The sequence below is a fragment of the Podarcis vaucheri genome (genome assembly GCF_965113315.1).
Source record: "Podarcis vaucheri genome assembly, chromosome: 5".
NCBI classification, from domain to species: domain Eukaryota; kingdom Metazoa; phylum Chordata; class Lepidosauria; order Squamata; family Lacertidae; genus Podarcis; species Podarcis vaucheri.
The window spans coordinates 15056554-15076881 of NC_138763.1; the positions used below are offsets into that span (position 1 = coordinate 15056554).

A 20328-nucleotide genomic window follows, 5' to 3' on the forward strand; every position below is an offset into this window, starting at 1 on the left:
GCAGGGGAGGCGAGGAAGGAGACCAAGGAGTGTGGTGGAGTCTCCTTCTTTGGAGGTCTTTAAGCAGAGGCTTGACAACCATATGTCAGGAGTGCTCTGATGGTGTTTCCTGCTTGGCAGGGGGTTGGACTCGATGGCCCTTGTGGTCTCTTCCAACTCTACGATTCTATGATTCTATGGCCCCTCAGGCACAGGGGTTCCACTGATGGTGAATCCCAACTATTATATTTGTGAGAATTCTTTTGCAAAATGGTGTATGTTAGGCAAATTACAAGAAATAATAATCGTATATTATTATACAAATCGGGGAGGGTGAAGTTTGCTGGTGTGAAAATGTATGGGCAGGAAGAATGATAAACTGCGAGAAACCAAAAGCTACCAATTTGCCCCTGCTTAGTCACATGTTCATTGCCTTCTGAGGCATTTGTTCACAGGATGGGAAAGGCGCGTGCATAAGTTCACACCACTTTTGCCACACTTAAGGGTGGTGGTGGTGGTTTTTAACACACGTTTGCTGTCTTTAAAACAAATATCTGTGATTTGTAGCAAATGGGTGTTCAAGCTGTTTCCTCCACGGATAAAACGTTTTACCACAAATGGGTTAAAAAAATAAAAAAGCAACCCCAACGATGCGCAATCGGAAACCCTAAGCAAATCAGGGGTCCTAGTTACAAGGAGGAGCCTTGTGCATGCATAGGGCTGTTCCTCATTAACCCTAAATGGGTGGCCACTGGGGTGTGGCCAGCTGCTCCATCCACAATCAAGGCATGTGCTTCCATTTCATGGGTTTCTTCACACACACGAGAGAGAGAGAGAGAGAGAGAGAGAGAGAGAGAGAGAGAGAGAGAGGTGTCAGCTGGAAAATCTAACCATCAAGCGAATCACAGTGGGGCAAACGTCACATGTACATGGAGACAGTCTGCACAAGGGGATTGACTTTTCTGATGGACTGCCTACTGAGGCTCATGTGGCCAATGTCTACAAACCGATAAAGTACTGTTGCACGTCACCCCAAGCTCTGAGCAGTGTGAGATTCCAGAGGTTTGAGGAGCTTACCCAGGGTTCGTGTTTCCTTTGGGATGGGGTACAGCAGAGACTGTGGTGTCTTTATGATATATGGTTTATTTGCACATATACACAACCTGAGCCTACAATGGAGGGGTTCGCAGCAGAAACACCCCCAGAGGGCCTCTCCTCCCCCATAGCTGCAATCATATATTAGGATAAAATTATATTAAAATCATGATGAGGATTTTTCTTTTTTCTTTTTAAATCATATTTATTAGAATTTCCAATATAACAGAGAAGAAAAGATAGAAAAGAAAGAAACATATTTAAAACCTTACATTCATTACCTTCTTTCTAGGACTCCCTCCTCCCCCTCCCGAATTCCCCTTTCATTAATTTGGTTCCACAAGCTCTCACTCCCAGTTTAAAACTTAATATATTTAACCCATTAGCCAATTTAAATTATACAATCTTATCATCACCCCTCATCTTTAACAGAAAAAGAAAAAAGATTTTCCCCAAAATCTGCCCCAATTTCCTTCCACGAATTCCCTTTTTTTAAAAACATGTCAAATCAAAATACCATAATATAGAAAAGTTATGTAAAGCAATAGAAGATAAAAAGTATAAGTAAATTCAAAAAGTTGGTTATATAGCCTTTGGATTCCAAAACTCCCCCCTTAAAAGAATGGGGGGGGGTGAAGTTTGCTGGTGTGAAAATGTATGGCCAGGAAGAATGATAAACTGCGAGAAACCAAAAGCTACCAATTTGCCCCTGCTTAGTCACATGTTCATTGCATTCTGAGGCATTTGTTCACAGGATGGGAAAGGCGTGTGCAAAGGTTCAAACCACTTCTGCCACACTTCAGGGTGGTGGTGGTGGTTTTTAACACACCTTTACTTCAGGCAGAAATCAAACATCACTCTGACTCTCCCTCACCAGGTTGTTGCTTTTTCTTCTTGCTCACACAGCTGCAACACCCAACTCTGGCGTTGTTCTTCTAAGAGTGAGTTGAGGGAGGGGCCCCACCCATTTCACATAAAGCCCTTTTCCTTTTTTCCCTTAATGGCCCATCGCCCAGGCGATCGCCTCATCAGGAAACAAGCCTGGCTTATATTTTAACACTTGCTTGATCCAAAGGTTCAAAGGGCCTTGGAATACAGCATACTCCCCTGCTCCCAAACTCATAACAGTACACTCTTCCCCAACCCTACCCCCACCCCGCCTTTGAAAATATTTGCATTCATAAACAAATTGATGCAGATGCAATCGGTTCATTAATTTCTTTAAACAGTCCTACTTGTTTCTCTTGCCAACAAAGGTCCGTATATGGTTTATGGTTTTCCCAGTAGTGATGTATGGAAGTGAGAGCTGGACCATAAAGAAGTCTGATCGCCAAAAAATTGTTGCTTTTGAATTATGGTACTGGAGGAGACTCTTGAGAGTCCCATGGACTGCAAGAAGATCAAACCTATCCATTCTGAAGGAAATCAGCCCTGAGTGCTCACTGGAAGGACAGATCCTGAAGCTGAGGCTTCAATACTTTGGCCACCTCATGAAAAGAGAAGACTCCCTGGAAAAGACCCTGATGTTGGGAAAGATGGAGGGCACAAGGAGAAGGGGACGACAGAGGACAAGATGGTTGGACAGTGTTCTCAAAGCTACCAGCATGAGTTTGACCAAACTGCGGGAGGCAGTGGAAGACAGGAGTGCCTGGCGTGCTCTGGTCCATGGGGTCATGAAGAGTCGGACACGACTAAACGACTAAACAACAACAACTTGTTTCTCATTTCAAATGAGAGACCCACTTTGCTAGGCTATTCCTCATCACTTGTTGCCCCATTCAGGGTGCCGATTGGCTACTGTGCCTGCATTCCAGTCAGCACCGGCACACAAAGTAGGCTGCGTACACACTAACCCATATGTCGCACAAAAATGTAGTGTTTCCTTAATCCAGAATAGTTTGTGCTCTTTGTCAAAATGCTGCTTCCGAGCCAGATTCTGATGTCCACTAGGCTGAACGCAGTCACTTGATACACATTTGAAATCTCCCTGCTTGATTAGATTACCACGCCTTTTCCTCCCTGAACATGTCTCAAGTTAATGAAGAAGGATCGCCATCTTGGTGTACATTTACTCACAACACACACATACACACACACCCCAATTGCCTTCATCTGTTTTCAAACAAACACACTGCTTTCATGTGTTTTCAAATTGACACACAGTGCGGTAATCTCCAGTGGGCTTTTCTATTCAGAATGAAACCAGTTTCTCAAACAGTGCTTTGCAGAAGCAAAAACATTTTTTAAAAAATGCAATAGATCTAGATTGTGTGTGGTAGTGTTGCCATACGTCTGGAATTTCCCGGACATGTCTGGGATTCCCTTTAATGTCTGGGAAAATCCAGATTTGGGTGATTTCTGGGGGTGAGGAAAGTTCTAAAACCTCTATTTTTTGAAATTTTTTTTTGGGGGGAAGCGCAAGAACTTTGCCTTAACAAGCTGAACTTTTCTGTCTGGATTTTCACTTTCTAAAATATGGCAGCCCTAGTGTGTGGACTAACGGCGGGGGGGCGTTGGATAAGTACTTGGTCTCCATAGATTCGAAAGCAAAACATCAAGTGTAAGGGCCCCCTGAGAAAATTGATGACAGACTGGCAGGCCTGTGGAAATCAACGGACAGACTGTGGGAATGTTCTGTACAGAGGTGTGGAAATGGCGTCTGTCCTTTATGTGATATGGCTCTTGGAGAGAGTAAAATCCACACAGGATATGTTTGTTTTCAACCCGCTTGTGAAGATTATCAGAGATCACAAAGAAAGGAATATATATGATAACAACAAGAAGATGAGGAAAATAACAAAGAGACTATCTGGACAGAACTGTGTAAATAAAGCAGCAGCAAGAGTGATGTTTGGATCCCTTTCGGAGCTCGAAATATGGGTACCCCCAACAAAATTTTAAAAATTTGGTTGTATAATTAGGAACTAACGTGATTTGGAATTAATGTGATCTGATTGGCCTGTTAATAAAAATGATTTTTTAAAAAAACAAAACATCAAGTGTACACATCCTTAACCACAGGAGAGAATGTATGTTGTATTGTCACTCTCACCCCCACCTCAACTTACACATAGATCTGAGGATACTTTCACAGACCCGTGGCCTGGCTGAGATGCTTACTGGTTGTGATGGAAAACCATAATCGCTCATTGAGGTTGGTGTTTCATTTTTAAAAAATATACTTGAAAATCCAGGATCTAAGATAAAACTGCCAGCACTGTGGTGCTTTTATACAAATCAATGATGTAGCCACGCTTGCAATAAGGTTTTGTCGTTTTTGTCTTATTTCTGTACGCTGCCTAGGAGTATTTAAAATATTAAGCAGTCTAGAAATGCTTTAAAATAAATAAAGGCATGAAAACTGTGTACAGTCTGTACCTGAAAAGGGATACTGTCAACATGAGCATCTGCGGGAATCTACCTAGTGCTGTAGGCAAAGGGGAGTAAATATTCCAAACAAACAAACATAACTTGTATCAGAGAGCAGGTCCATTATTTCTAGTAGAGTGTGGGCGTGACCTAGGTAGACCAGGCCCCTGACAAACTTGTATTCCTGTCTACCTCTCCAGGGTTTCTCAATGGATGTACTTGCTGTCCATTAGGAATCTATACAACATATTCCCGCTTGCTTCTGAACCTCCTGTTCTTTTCCTGAGTCCTTTTTACTCATCCATACCTTAATTAATCGCACTGCTGGTACAATAAATTTCACACACCCTATCTGCACTGCATTTTTCCTAAACACACACACACACACCAAGAAAATCGAGTCTCCACTCCACGGTTGCCATACACTACTCTCACTCACCCTGCCCTCCAGCAAACTCGGTATAACAACATCAGGTTACTTTGCAAGGCTAGCATAACCCACATTCTCTAAGCCACAGCTCCATCCCTCTGCAATATGGGTATAATAATAAACTTGACGTGGGCAGGAAAATTGTTTAAATAATTACAATAACATCTGGGGACTCCAGGTTGAGAAAGGCTGGTGCAGACTGTTAGAAACTCAGCTGTATAGTGTGTAGTGGTATATTCCATCATCCTACCCCACTGGTAATGTTCTTCCAGTACAGGCCATTCATGGTGATGGGATACTAAGCAACGTGGATTAAATATACCAAGAAGAAACAAATCCATTCTCAGGTTTTGCAAATCCATCAGCTCAGTTACTAGAATAATTGTACCTTGGGTCAGGCCAACAGTGCATCCTGGGTCCAGACCAGATGCACTGGTCTCTTGAGTTTCTTTATCGATTGGAGAGTATAATCAATTCAAGATCTGCTAGCACTTAGAGGGATGCTTTAACAAATTGCCCTTTGTGGAAAAACAACATTTGACCCCTTGGTCCCAACTCCACATTTATTTGCAGTCTGCTAGAAATATATCAGCCTTTTCATTTCCATTTGTTTCGGCGCAGAGCTCATTTTTCTCTGATAATGTAAATGTTAAGGCATGTAAGCAAAAGTTTTTGGTATAAAATATAATGCAAACGTAGGACTGCCACCTGATTAAATAAATCACTCATGTGAGTTTTAATTGATTGATTGATCAATTAATTAAAATCCCCATGTTTTTTCAGACTGTTAAAATGGGGGGTTGGGGGGGAGCATACTTTGTGCCTGCTACGGACATCAAAAAGCAATCTCAGATGTGCCATGCCCTCCTGCATGAGAAAGAAAGGGGAATGCTAATATGATGCCTGTCATCTGTAGCTTTCATAACTACTTTATAGGATATATATAGAATATCATTTAACCTAACCGATAAATTGACTGAAGTTTGCAACCCTAAATCAAAGGCATTGCAATAAGTGTAAACAGCATTAAGGCTCAAGCACAATCGCTGCAAACCAAACCAAATTCGAAGTTCCTGAAAAGCTTCTAAAAAGTGAAGACTAACTTGAGTCCATGGGGTTACTCTAAGTATGACTCAGTTGGATACAACATCATGCATCTGCCCAAACCTAAGGCTGAAACAGGCCATAAGAGGCCACACTGCCTTCTCCTTTAGGTATGAATGACCCTACACTAGGGGTTTTGTGACTTCCTACCCTCAGGGAAGTGCTCTGGTCCATGGGGCATGCTCTGGTCCATGGGGTCACGAAGAGTCGGACACGACTAAACGACTAAACAACAACAATACCCTCAGGGAACCCATTCCATACCTATTTTCTGTCAATGAGTCCATCAGATCTGCCAAGGATCTTGGGTCATTTCCTAGGCACAGGCTCAGTACAGGTGTTGACCATTTTGTGGACGTCCAATGCACTGGTCCTTTTGGACCCAGAAGAGGGCAGAATAGGGTGCAATGGGGAGGAGTGGGCTTATGCATGCTCCACCAATGCACACACGGGCCAGGAACAGAACTGCCGCACAAAATGATTACCGCCTGTAAGTATAGGAACAGGTCATACTTCTTAGGCATCTTCGTTCCCACACAGGAACTGAGAGTGCGCTGCTGAATGCAGCTCCACACTGTTATCAAACAATTGTCCGTCATTGCTGATTTCTTCAGCAACCTAATCTTCCAAGGAGCCATTTGAAAACCACTGGACTAAGTCTTTACGGCTCCCGTGATCAAATCCAACACCAAAAAAGCAGTCCATTCAAATACAGTGGTACCTCGGCTTAAGTACTTAATTCATTCCAGAGGTCCGTTCTTAACCTGAAACTGTTCTTAACCTGAAGCACCACTTTAGCTAATGGGGCCTCCTGCTGCCGCCGTGCCGCCGGAACACGATTTCTGTTCTCATCCTGAAGCAAAGTTCTTAACCTGAAGCACTATTTCTGGGTTAGCGGAGTCTATAACCTGAAGCGTATGCAACCTGAAGCATATGTAACCTGAGGTACCACTGTAATGGAGTGTAAATTGACCCACCTGACTCTGAACCAATGATGAAGGCCTTTTGAGAAGCTCAGACAGAAGGTGCTCACACCCTACTGGGGATGAATGGACAGAAGCATTTCTTCTTCTATGCAAGACTAGGAATAATTGTAGGCAAATTTTCTTTTGACTTAAATCAGGTCCCCATGGTGAAGTCCCCACCCCAACAATGTATACTGCCCATCAAAGGGCTCAGTAAGATTCCTGGATTTGTTGCTTGCCTAAGTCTGAAGAACCCGGGGAGGTTGCAATATGTATTTGTGAACAGCATTGACTCAAAGGGGAGGGAGACAAGGTGTGCAGGCACAGGGTAGCATTCTTTCCCATTCTACAGAGCAAACGGGGGAGCTGTATCCTACCTCTACCAGAAGTTACCCTTATGAGATTTAATTTACCATACACCTAGATCAGCAATGTTCCCGGTGCAATAATGAATGACTTAGTTGACCTCCTGAACCCTAGCGTTTGCCTGCAATTCACTGCCGTTTAAGGATCTCCTCTGTTATTGCCGCATTCATGGGCACAGGAACCTGAAAGATTTCGTGGCAGCACACAGACAAGACCAATTGTTTCAAAGGCAGCTGAGTCGGTTGTATTTAAAAGGGAGAGAGTACTTGCAAATGAAACAAAGCAGTTCTGCTAACAGTACCCTGCTGATATCATTATTCCTGCTGATATCATTATTCCTTTACTATCAGACACTGTTTTCAGTGGCCTTGATCCACATGTTTTTGGAAGTACCTTCCCCTGCCCGCATTCAAGGAGGAAGGGGCAAAAGGGGAACCAACAATTGCCGCCTAGTTTTGGGAGAGGACAATTCTTAATTAATTTTCAGGAGATGGGGGCTTGTTAGGAACCGCAGGGGGAGAGGCTATTTCTGACTTTTCTTCTCCTCTGTTTTTTCCACTCTGCTAAGCCCCTGCTCTCTGAAATTTATTTTGAGTTCTCCCCCAACCCCCCACTCATGCTCCAAACTCTTCTCCCAAGAATGGGGCAGAAAATGTGGAGTGGGCATTTGAATCCACTGCTAACTTTCCTTCCCTCCTACCTAAGAGAACGCTTGCTCTCTTACACCAGCGTGGTGGAGTGGTTAAGAGTGGTAGTCTCATAATCTGGTGAACTGGGTTTGCTTCCCCGCTCCTCCACATGCAGCTGCTGGGTGACCTTGGGCCAGTCACACTTCTTTGAAGTCTCTCAGCCCCACTCACCCCACCTTTATTGTGGGGAAGGAAGGGAAAGGAGAATGTTAGCTGCTTTGAGACTCTTTAGGGTAGTGATAAAGCGGGATATCAAATCCAAACTCTTCTTCTTCTTCCATGTTGATTGCTGAGTCAACAGTGTGGACTACAAGAGGCAGCCTTGCACAGAGTCAGACCACTGATTCATCTAGCTCAGTATTGTCCTCACTCACTGGCAGGTTTTCTGGGAAGGTTGACTCCCAACCCTACCTGGAGTTGTCAGGGATTGAACCAGGGACCTTTTGAATGCAAAGCAGATGCTCTACCACTGAGCTATAGCCCCTCCCTAACATAAATCAAGCCTATATGATGGATATGCTAGGAGCGGTTCATCAACCAAAGAAGCCACTTAGGCTGGAAATGGGAACCTCTGTCCTTGGAGGTCTTCAAACAGCAGCTGAGCACAAGTATCTGTTAGGAATACATTAAGTCAGGTCAACTTCTCTACATTTCAACCACTCTGTCCTTCATAAACTAATCCTGAGCCAAACCCATGGGTTTTCTTTATCTTTTAGAACGTTGATCTTGCTCTGGCCTGCTTTCTGTGCAAGGGGCTAGGTGTGCATACATGTCTCTCTGACACTCCACACTAGAGCTGTGCTGTGGTGAAGAGGAGCCTGGCTGTGGCTCATAGACAGAATTGCAGTGGAAAGGGAAATGGATGGTGAACAGCCAGTGAGGGCATATTACACTGGCTGGCTGGTGATAGAGAGAGAAGTTTTGCTCAGCTCATTTTCCTCTGTGCTTGTGTTTTTGAGCTCTTCATTATGACTTCCCACATTTCCCACTGGAAGACAAGTCAGTCTCCTTGTTCTCTATCTTTAAAACAGCTGTTTTTCGTTATTTATTTATTCAACTTATCAGTAAGTATTCCCTGGGTGGCTGCCAACAAAACCATCGTTCATATCTATCATAAAATCGGCAGAAACAATAGACAACTGCAAAAAAAAATTCCAATATTTGTTTCATTGACAGTATAAAATAATTTGAGACTTAAAACACAATTTAAAAGCCAAGGTGATAGAAAAGGACTTTGTCCGGTGCTGGTAAGACCACAAAGAAGGCACCAAGTGAGTCTCTCTTAAGAGAAGCATTCCATAGCTGCGGTGCCACTACCAAAAAGGCTATCCCTCTCCTTAGTGGTCACCTATCTCAGTTCTGTGTGTATGAAGAAGGATCTTAAGATTCATGTAGACATATGCAGGGAGATAAACCTAAGGCATTTTAGAGTTCTATAGATTAAATGCAGCACTTTAAATTGGGTCCCAATACCAACTCAGAGTGAGTGCAGCTGGGAAAGCACTGTCATAACATGATGAAAATACCCAGTCACAATACCCTGGGGGCTCTATTTTGAACCAACTGTAGTTTCTGGACCATTTTTAGAGGCAGCCCCATCCACAAGACATTGCAGTAGCCTATGTGAGGGGTTACTGGTTGGCATCCATCCATCTCAGGGTGGAGATAGTTACCACCCACAAATCACAAACACTCTGTGCTGAGAAGTTTGATTCTCTCCAGCCTCATATAACTCTAGCATGTTTGAATCCAAATTAGTTCATGAAAGGGTTAAACCATAGAGTAAGCTGTCTTGCCAGGCTTCGCCTGTCATCACTTTCCACCTTGAGAGAAAATGGGTCACCAAGCCCAGGGCTGTCTTAAGCATATGCGGTGCCGGGGTGCAAAGACCCCCCCCCTCCCAGGTTGCCCAATCCCAGACGTGCAGGAGGGCAAAGCCAGCTGGCCGCCTCAGTGTCTCGCTGGCTTGGTCACCCCCAAACTCGTGGTGCAGAAGGGCTCACTGCGGCACTCTGTCCGTCGGGCAGGCTTTTCCCCAGACTCAACTCTCAGGCCCTGGACTCTCGACCTGGAGCCCCTGAGAGCCCGGTGCCCAGGTGCCCCGCACCCCTAGCACCTATGGGTAAGATGGCCCTGATCAAGGCTTATAACCTCCAAGTGAGGTTATATCTCACTCTCCAAGTGGATTTCAGCATGCAAGAAGCTCTAAGCTAGTCACTCCAGCGCATGGCTTTAACCAGCCTCTTTTTGTTTCAGACCAGAATGGAATCTGAAACAAATATTTTTCTCCACCAATAGTTTAGTAACTTTTACCTTTTGTAACTAAGCAGCATCTTTTCTGACTGCTGTATAGAAAAGCACCTGAATCTGACATTTGAAGAGTTTTGCAAGGAGTCCATTGTATGACTTACTAAAAACATTTGTTCTGTGTCTATGCTAGGGAAGTGAGATCGCTTGGAAAGAGCTTTTAAAAGAGGGCATTTTAGGGACTCACTGGAAGGTTTTACACATCTTTCTTTGCTGCTTGTACTGTCGTGTTAAATCTCTGCTGGGGTTCTCTCACACAAGAGTGCTTGCCCCAAACTTGGGTCTTGGCTTCCATGATTCCAACATTTTTCACCATAGAAACCAACAGCAGCAATACAATCCATGACACATCAACAAGGGGTAGATTTCAGGGGAGGCAACCCAGGCAAAGAACTGGGTCATCTGGCTCGGAGGAACACCTGCCTGATACAATCATCCACTAAGCAGCTGAATCAAAGTGTTCATAGGGCATGAATAAATACAGATTTATAGATCATAGCTTTGCATTTATCATCTTATGTGGAAGAGATAAAGCATGTGTCAAACAAAACAAGGTATCCAAAGTTGAAGGAATGGGGCTGGGGGTGGTACTAAAGATTCTTCTTGCTGAGGACCAATGCTGGGCGTTGGGCGCAACTGCTTCCAACATCAGAAGCACTATGCCTCCGAATACCAGTTGCCCAGTAGTGGACTGTAGGGTTGAGCTATAGCACTTACTTGACCTCCCAGCAGTTGGGTCACCACTGCTTACTAGGAGGGAGAGTGGGAAAGGCAAGGCGGAAAGGTTGGTGTTGTGCAAACACGCTAGCAAGAGCACCATATTGGTTCTGCCAGTGTGTTTGCACAGTGCTGACCTCCCTCCTGCCTTGCCTTTCCCACTCTCTCTCCTGGGGAGAAGAGGCATCTCCACTTCTGGGAGGTCAGGTATGTGACACAACCCCACCCCACCATCCACTACTAGAGCTGCTGGGATGCAAAAGTGGGGACGGCACTTCTGTGCACAGCGCCTGTTTGCAGGATTCCCATAGGCATCTGGTAGGCCAGTGTGAGAGCAGGGTGCTGGATTAGATGGGCCTTTGGACTGATCCAGCCCACAATAACCCCAGGCGTTGAGAAACCCATCTATGTCTACTCGCATAATAGAATGCCACAGAACGTTCAGATGAACAGCTGGGAGAAGGCGGCTTTCCTAAAGCTTCTCAGCTGCTTCACGCCAAAGACAAGACTTGAGCCAGGGACTTCCCTTCTCACTATTCAGTAGATGGGAGTCCATGCTAGAGTAAGCAGTCTTGAGTGCTGCAAGCCAGGCAGAATCATTCCTGCCCGTTCAGTGTAGTAGCCCCCGGCCCCAGGAACAAGCCCTCCAAGGGATGATCAGAAGCCACATAAACATTTCGCAGCAAAGCTACAAGGTAATTCTCTAGTTAAGAAATTAGTTTCATTGATTAATTATATTCAATACTCGGCGGCCTAGAGAAAGAGAGCTCACATGATGAATAGAGCCTATGTTTCTAATGATGTTTTCCTACAATGAATGATTTGTCAATACTGTTAAATGGAACTCCAGCTGAAACGTGGGGCGATATATTTAAAACAAATGATCACAGGCAATCAGATACACAAACGTTGTCTCTAGCATCAGCTGTGGAAGTGTTTCAGAAGAGGCAACGAACAGGAACAAGGGGCTTGTGGGGGGAAGTTAGGTAAGCGTAAAATCTTTTTGTGGGCTCTTTTCTTCTTTTTTGGGGGGGGGAATGAGAGGCTTCAGCGGCTGGGGGCTTCTGTGATTCGTCGGAAGAGGGGCTTTTGAAAAGACATTTCTTTCTGTTATTCATCCTAAATGTAAATGGTGGATTAAAAAAGGAAGAAAAAGAGGAGGGGAGACAAACTCCAGCAAATCCCATTAATAAAGAAAGCATGAAAATAAAGGCAGCAGGGATGGACTGGAAGGAATATATATATATATATATATATATATATATATATATGCAGGTTTTGGTGTCTTCGGGTGTCTTCCCGTGTAAGTGTCGGGGTGTCTGTGCGACGTTTCGACGAGGTCTCACTCGTCATCTTCAGGCTGGTGCTTTCGGCTTCTTGTTACTGTTCCAGTAACAAGAAGCCGAAAGCACCAGCCTGAAGATGACGAGTGAGACCTCGTCGAAACGTCGCACAGACACCCCGACTCTTACACGGGAAGACACCCGAAGACACCAAAACCTGCATTCCTATACCCGTGAAAATCTACGAAAGCATATATATATATATATATATATATATATATATATATATATATATCCTTCTTCTCCATCACCACTTCCTCCAGTGCTGCAGGAGCATTAAATATATTCTGCTGAAAAACTGAATCCCACAGTCCCTGCGTTTATTTAAGAGGATTGCAAAGGCTAACGCCAGAACCAGCCGACTTACTACAACATTTCACTTCCCCCCCTCCTTCCCTTTTAATCAAAACATGGAATCGGATGGTCCAAACCGTCTTGCCCACTTGGGTTTTGTGCAAGTCACTAAATCAGCCCCTGTGGTGTCTTAGCTCTTTGTCTGAACCAAGAACAATGTGAATTTTCTGGTGCCCTTTTGGTGAATGGACCTATCCCATCACCCCTGTCCCTAATCACCCGTGATCTTCTCATCAGATGTGCCCTCAGTTCCCTGTGGCTGTCAAGTGGTAAAGAATCACTGGGTATTTCATATTGATGGGTTTTTTATTTTTTTAAAAAACATAGCAAAAGATCTATGGTCAAATGCCACCCAGCATTTCTTGACGACACCTTTATTACCAAGAACCCTTTTAGCAATTGTTCACAGCAATTAATTATTTTGGAAATGGATGCATTAAAAAAAAGGTTAACATTTATCCTTAGAGGAGCACAAGTAATTTGTGATAGATACAGACTGCTTTATTAGCACAGAGAGATTTTATTTTAAGACAAAAAAGGACCATTAAATCCCATAAAAAGCAGAATATTTCTGCAATTAGCTGCTTGCTGAAAGCCTTGCTCTTTCCCAAGTATGAACCTGGGATATAAAATATGGCCCAGAGAGCTCACTGATGGAGACCAAGGATCTATATCGTTGAGAGGCCAAGCCTAATTTCTTTCATGTCACCTTCCCCTTGCCTCAGCTCTAACAGCTTCATTGCGTATGGTTATATCCCAGGGAGAGTTAATTGCAATTCAAATGATTCTTTGTAATGCAAATAAATTCCAGCCAGGTGTTTCCCACCATCCTTTTCTTTACACCACTTCCTGCCCCTCGTAAAACAGGAGAAAGACCTCTACAGAGCATGTTTCAGCAGAGCGGATGAGAATCGCCTCAAGAAAGTAATGTGGAAGGAAATCACCCAGGAGGGGAGAATAACTATAAGGGAAATAACAGACAGGTTATGATGATGAAGAGGAGGAGGCCAGGTTGGGTTGGTGCCAGATCCTGCGAAGGAGATGAACTGAAGTGAAGGCAGTTGCTCCAAGGGGATGCTTTATAATCTATCAGCGCCTCTCTGTAGCCAGCGTTTGAACACTCATGCACAATTGCACAAGCACACCCATCACCACCTGTCTCTCTGACTCCTGGTGACTGATAAGCTACTGCGCTTAACTCATTTAAAGACACACCAAACAGCAATGCCTATGGAAGAACCTTGTGTGGCCCGAAAGCTTGCAAACGTTCTCAGTGCAAGCTTCTTATGTTTCCCAATCTCTCTTCCCGACCCTCCTCCCCTTCACTTCATTTGCCTGATTCCACTGTCTTTCCACATCCTCTTTCCTTCCTCTGTTTCCTGGCTGCTGCTCCCAGTCATTCTTCAGCTGCCAATAACTAGCAAGCACCATGCACAGAAGATTCAGACGCACTAGCAGCCTTGTGATTCTCACGGACGCTTCTCCAGCGTGTTGCGTGGGGGTGTCTCTCACACACACCCTCTGTGGGGCTTCCTCCTTGCCCCCCACAACTGCACGCTCCTCTGCCAATGCACCTCTGTCTCGCCCCCAAAAAGACTTTTCTCTATCCTCCCCAAACACAGAGCCACTTATTAAGAAGCTGGTCACTAAGGAGTCAAGCCTAGGTGAAGTATATCACAGAGATTGCAGCCAGAGGCTGAGAACCACAAGAGAGGACAGGTCAAGAATTCATGCATTTTAAAAGCACAGGGAGAAGAAAATGTTTGGGGAGAGTGTTACTGGAAAACTAGCCCATTCCCCCCCCCCCAAAAAAAAAAATCCCACTGCTTCTGGCTTTTTGAAGCAAAGATTATGGGCTTTTTCTCCGCTAAGGGCAAATATGAACAGAGCCCCAAACGTACAACCAAAGCCTTAATCAATAAATGCCCCCCTCCACTTCTACAAGGAACAAGCCGTCTCCTCCACCCTATTCTTAACTGATGGTGCTGACTCCCTCGAATTAAATGGGCTTTATTTATAAGAGCTGCAGCAAATACCTTGATATATAAAGACTTTTTAGTTCCACTTGTCAAGTTTCTCCTAGGCACATACATAATAAAGGCCGGCTTTTGCCTGCTGCTTATGTATGCTGTGTTAATGCAGACTGCTGTGGAAGAAGAGGAAGTATACCCCAAAAAGGGGAAAGAGTGGGGGGGGGTGGGAGCTGTTCCTTTAATCAGAAGATACTGGCATGTGTGTTTGAAATCCAGCTCTCCCATACAGACAAAACATGCCTGGAGCAGACATAAACTCTTATAATATTGGAGGAGGGGTGGAGGGTTAATCAGATTTAATACTAGAGCGCACACAAAGACAATTCAGATATATTTTGTGGGGGAAGCATAGGAGAGGTTTGGACCTGAGGTGGGGACGGCGGAGAGAGAAATGAACCCCTTCTGGGGAAAGCGATGGGGAGAAAGAGGCAAGTTATTGGAAAGCCCAGATAGATAACATGCTGGCGTCTTGGAAAGGACAGAAATAGATGCCTTACCTTATCAAACTACTCCTCCTTTTGTACCTGATCCGCAATCATAAATACTTGGAGAAGAAGAGGAAGCTAAGTTGAAGGCTGGGTCTTGTTTTAGGAAAAGGAAAAAACAAGGGGGGAGCAAGCAACGTGCATGTCTTTAATGCTCCTCATCTGGAAAGGGACTCGACCGAAGAATGTGCCAAGCTGATTCCTTAGTATCCATTAGCTCCCTAGAGGATTCCAAATGTCTTGAGGAGAGGAGAGGGGAGAGGCGTCCAGGAGAGGTAGGGTGGAGAGAAGAAGAGAATTTGGTGGGGAAGGGGACGAAGGAGAAAAGAGGAAAATCGCAAAATCTGTGCCTTTCTACATCCAGCGAGGGGCTGTCGCTGCGACCGATCCTACACCAACGCCCCCCTCCCCACTCACCCCCCCCAAAAAAAAAGGAGCGGGAGAAAGGAGAATTTCAGAAGACGTGTCTCGCTACAAACTTGGCAAGCCAAACGTAGAAACACGTCGGGAGAGAGGAAATTAATTTCTAAAATTATTTGCAGAGAGAAAAGTCACTTGCAAGGAGGGCAATTGCAGCTCTGTATCTATAGATAGATATCATGCAAAATCCCCAAGGGTGATTTAAAAAAAAAATCTTATTATTATTATTATTTAAAAAAAATTAAAAAAGGAAGGAGAGAGGGATGGAGGGAGAAGGAGGATCAGGGAAGAGCAGCACACAGTGGCCCAAGGAGACGGGATCACGAAGGAGACAGAAGGCTGTACATCCGTAGGCAAAGGGAGCATCAGCCGCTTTCCAAATTCGAGGAAAGGCTCCTGCAGTTCAGTTGCCTTTTTCGCCCCCCTTCCGCTGCTGCTGCTGCTGCCGCCGCTGCTACCTGTAGACATAAGAGGGAGGCGCGGGCACGCTCAGACGCGCGCTCACGGGCACGCGCCGGTACGCGCGCCGAACAGCCTCGCAGCTGTGTGCGGAGCGCGCGCGCGAAGGGGCGCGCTTGCACAGCAGCAGCAGCAGCAGCAGCCGAGGCGAGCACAATCAAAGCTTAGGAGAACAAGGAATGCATGCAGGCTTTCGTCCACCTCTAGCTTTTCCCCATCTCCATTGCATGACTGGGGAGAAGTTGCAGAGGGAGGTGGGGGGCAATCCCTGGGAAGCGAGGGGATCCCTCGCTTAGGGAGGGGTGTGTGCGTGTGTGTGTGTGTGTGTGTGTGTGTGTGTGCCTGCACGCGCCTGCGCGCAAAGCCCTCGTCCAACCCGCCCCCGCTGTTAGCGTTCACTGACACACACCCCCACATACACACACACATATGCATGCACACACCTCCCGTTTTTCCGCTTTGGCTGGCAGCAGCGTGGTGGCAGCACTGAGGGTAACAAAGGTCCCGGCGTCAACTGTGACGTGGAACAGGGAAATTAAAGAAAAACGGGGCGGAGGAGGGGGGATCCACACTGTGTGTGCGTGTGTGTGTGTTTCGGGCCGGGGGTGCAGATGGAGGGAGGCAGCAGCAGCGCCTCTGCAAATGCTGGCCTTGAAAGTCCGTCCCCATCCTTTCTCTCCCCCAATATTCTTGTGCAGAGGTGGAACTTCCAGAGAGAGAAGCAGGCCGGCGGTATACAATCGCGGAGTTGGAAGGGAACTCCCGGGGTCATCTAGTCCAACCTCCCGCAATGCAAGAATTTCATCTCCTTCGTGCATGGCAGATGGCCACCCAACCTCCGCTTAAAAACCTCCATTGTAGGAGAAATCCACACACTCACCACAAGGGAGCCTATTCTAGTGTCGAACTGCACTTACTGTCAGAAAGTTCTTCCTGATGCTTAGTCGGAACCTCCTTTTTTGTAACTCGAATCCACATCTTCCATGTGACAGCCCTTCAGATATTTGAAGACGGCTATTATCTCCTCTCAGTCTCCTTTTATCCAAGCTAAACATACTCAACTCCCTCAACAGTTCCTCATAAGGCTTGTCTTGTCTTCCAGACCCTTGATCGTCTTGGTCAACCCTTCTCAGCACACATTCCAGCTTGTCAACATCCTTCTTAAACTGTGCTGCCCAGAATGGGATACAGTATTCTAGTTGTGGGTGCCAACTTGAATAATAATAATAATAATAATAATAATAATAATAATAATTTATTATTTATACCCCGCCCATCTGGCTGGGCCTCCCCAGCCACTCTGGGCGGCTTCCATAAAAACCAAAAATACAATAAAATATCACACGTTAAAAACTTCCCTGAACAGGGCTGCCTTAAGATGTCTCCTGAATGTCAGGTAGTTGTTTATCGATTTGACATCTGCTGGAAGGGCGTTCCACAGGGCGGGCGCCACTACCGAGAAGGCCCTCTGCCTGGTTCCCTGTAGCTTTGCTTCTCACAATGAGGGAACCGCCAGAAGGCCCTCGGCGCTGGACCTCAGCGTCCGGGCAGAATGATGGGGGTGGAGACGCTCCTTCAGGTATACTGGACCGAGGCCGTTTAGGGCTTTAAAGATCAGCACCAACACTTTGAATTGTGCTCGGAAACGTACTGGGAGCCAATGTAGGTCTTTCAAGACCGGTGTTATATGGTCTTGGCGGCCGCCCCCAGTCACCAGTCTAGCTGCCGCATTCTGGATTAGTTGTAGTTTCCAAGTCACCTTCAAAGGTAGCCCCATGTAGAGTGCATTGCAGTAGTCCAAGCGGGAGATAACCAGAGCATGCACCACTCTGGCGAGACAGTCCACAGGCAGATAGGGTCTCAGCCTACGTACCAGATGGAGCTGGTAAACAGCTGCCCTGGACACAGATTTGACCTGTGCCTCCATGGACAGCTGTGAGTCCAAAATGACTCCCAGGCTGTGCACCTGGTCCTTCAGGGGCACAGTTACCCCATTCAGGACCAGGGAATCCTCCACACCTGCCCGCCTCCTGTCCCCCAAAAACAGTACTTCTGTCTTGTCAGGATTCAACCTCAATCTGTTAGCCGCCATCCATCTTCCAACCGCCTCCAGACACTCATGCAGGACCTTCACCGCCTTCACTGGTTCTGATTTAAAAGAGAGGTAGAGCTGGGTATCATCCGCATACTGATGAACACCAAGCCCAAACCTCCTGATGATCTCTCCCAGCGGCTGCATGTAAATGTTGAAAAGCATGGGGGAGAGGACAGAACCCTGAGGCACCCCACAAGTGAGAGCCCAGGAGTCTGAACACTCATCCCCCACCACCACTTTCTGAACACGGCCCAGGAGGAAGGAGCGGAACCACTGTATAACAGTGCCCCCCGCTCCCAGCCCCTCAAGACGGTCCAGAAGGATGCTATGGTCGATGGTATCAAACGCCGCTGAGAGATCCAGCAGAACTAGGAAACAGCTCTCACCTTTGTCCCTAGCCCGCCGGAGATCATCAACCAGTGCGACCAAGGCAGTTTCAGTCCCATGATGAGGCCTGAATCCCGACTGGAATATTGTGGGGGCCCAGATAAGCCACACCCCGCATAATCGATCACATGACACAGTGTGCGCATACCACTGTGCCCATCAACTTTGTGGGGGCCAGCTCCCTCAAATATTTTATTGTGAGGGCCCAGCCCCTAGGAGTTGGCTCCTATGCCAAGACAGAATAGAGTGGAACTATTACTTCCCTTGATATGGACAAGGAGTCAGCAAACTTTTTCAGCAGGGGGCCGGTCCACTGTCCCTCAGACCTTGTGGGGGGGCGTACTATTCTTTGGGGGGGGGAGAACAAATTCCTATGCCCCACAAAAACTCAGAGATGCATTTTAAATAAATGCACACATTCTACTCGTGTCAAAACACGCTGATTCCTGGACCGTCTGTGGGCTGGATTTAGAAGCCACATCTAGCCCCTGGGCCTTAGTTTGCCTATCTGGACACTATCCTCCCATCTACTGCACCAAGCACACATTTAAAGCACATGACTTCTCCCCTCAGAGAATCCCGGGAACTGTACCTCTGTGAATGAAGGATAGAACTACAGTTCCCATGGTTCTTTGGGGAAGCCGTGTGCTTTATTTGTGTCAAAGGCATGTTGTTAGACATGTTTCAGCTGTTCATGTTTAAAGGAAAACTTACTGGATTTTCCCTTTCTGAAACAACAGGTGCAGCCATCCTTCCACATTTGCACTTCTCTAACTGTGCTGCAGTTCTCCAGCCAAGTAATGTGTGCAAAAATGCATATACTAGGATGAGGTGTGCACTTTTGTTCAGTGGTATAGTGCTTCATCCATCCACAGCAGTGACCAGAGGAGAATAGACTGCCGGGAGGAGCGCAGCTAAAAGAAATACTGTATTTTTCACTCCATAAGACGCACTTTTTTCTTCCTAAAAAGTAAGCGGAAATGTCTATGCGTCTTATGGAGCAAGTGTGTGGGCCCTGGAGCCTAATTGCCCAGGGGAGAAAAGCAGATCATGCTTTTTTTTAAAAAAGAGGGAAGTGGGTGTTGAAACAAAGCCGCTAATCAGCAAGTGATTGGGGAGGGAGATAAGGGATGCTAGCAATAAAGGAGGCTGCCTGGGAGGAAAGAGGTAAAGACAACGAACTTGCAAGGAGAGGAAGCAGGAAGACTAAAGAAATGAGGAGAGAAATTAGAAGAAAAGGAGGAGCAAAAAACTGCTCCAGCTAAGGAAAAGACACTAAGGCAAACAAGGGAAGGGAGTGTTGAAAGGAAGCAGCTGATGGGCAAGCAATCGGGGAGGGAGATAAGGGATGCTAGAGATAAAGGAGGCTGCCTGGGAGAGGGGAGGTAAAAGCCCATGGATCCTCAGGATTTTTGCATTGGGTTACCTCAAATTCACCTTCAGATCACATAGCATGTCCATGGCTACAGCCTGCACCAAAAAATCACGCACCCACTCTTGTGTGGGGCCGCAATAGCACAAAAGCATGGTTACAAAGCACGGATCCACATGGATCCTCAGAACTTTTGCACCATCAAATCACATGTCTGTGGCCACAGTATGAACCACAAAAATCATACATCCACTGTTTCATTCTTTTTTCTTCTTCTTATTTTCCTCCTCTCAAAACTAGTTGTACCTTATGGTCAGGTGCATCTTATGGCAGCATCAGCACAACTGGATGCCTTCAAA

General features: G+C 45.9%; 1 protein-coding gene and 1 long non-coding RNA gene across 2 annotated transcripts in view; one reads left to right on the top strand and one right to left on the bottom strand.

The window, feature by feature from the left end:
* The window catches only part of NLGN1 (neuroligin 1), a 674832-nt gene extending 658680 nt beyond the window's left edge, over window positions 1-16152 (bottom strand). Inside the window, exon 1 of the mRNA XM_082224056.1 lies at window positions 15249-16152. The gene's annotated coding sequence lies outside the window, so the exon portion shown is untranslated. The remainder of the gene's footprint in view (window positions 1-15248) is intronic.
* Window positions 1-20328, top strand: part of LOC309533343 — a 598890-nt gene that overhangs the window by 178668 nt on the left and 399894 nt on the right. The window lies entirely within an intron of this gene.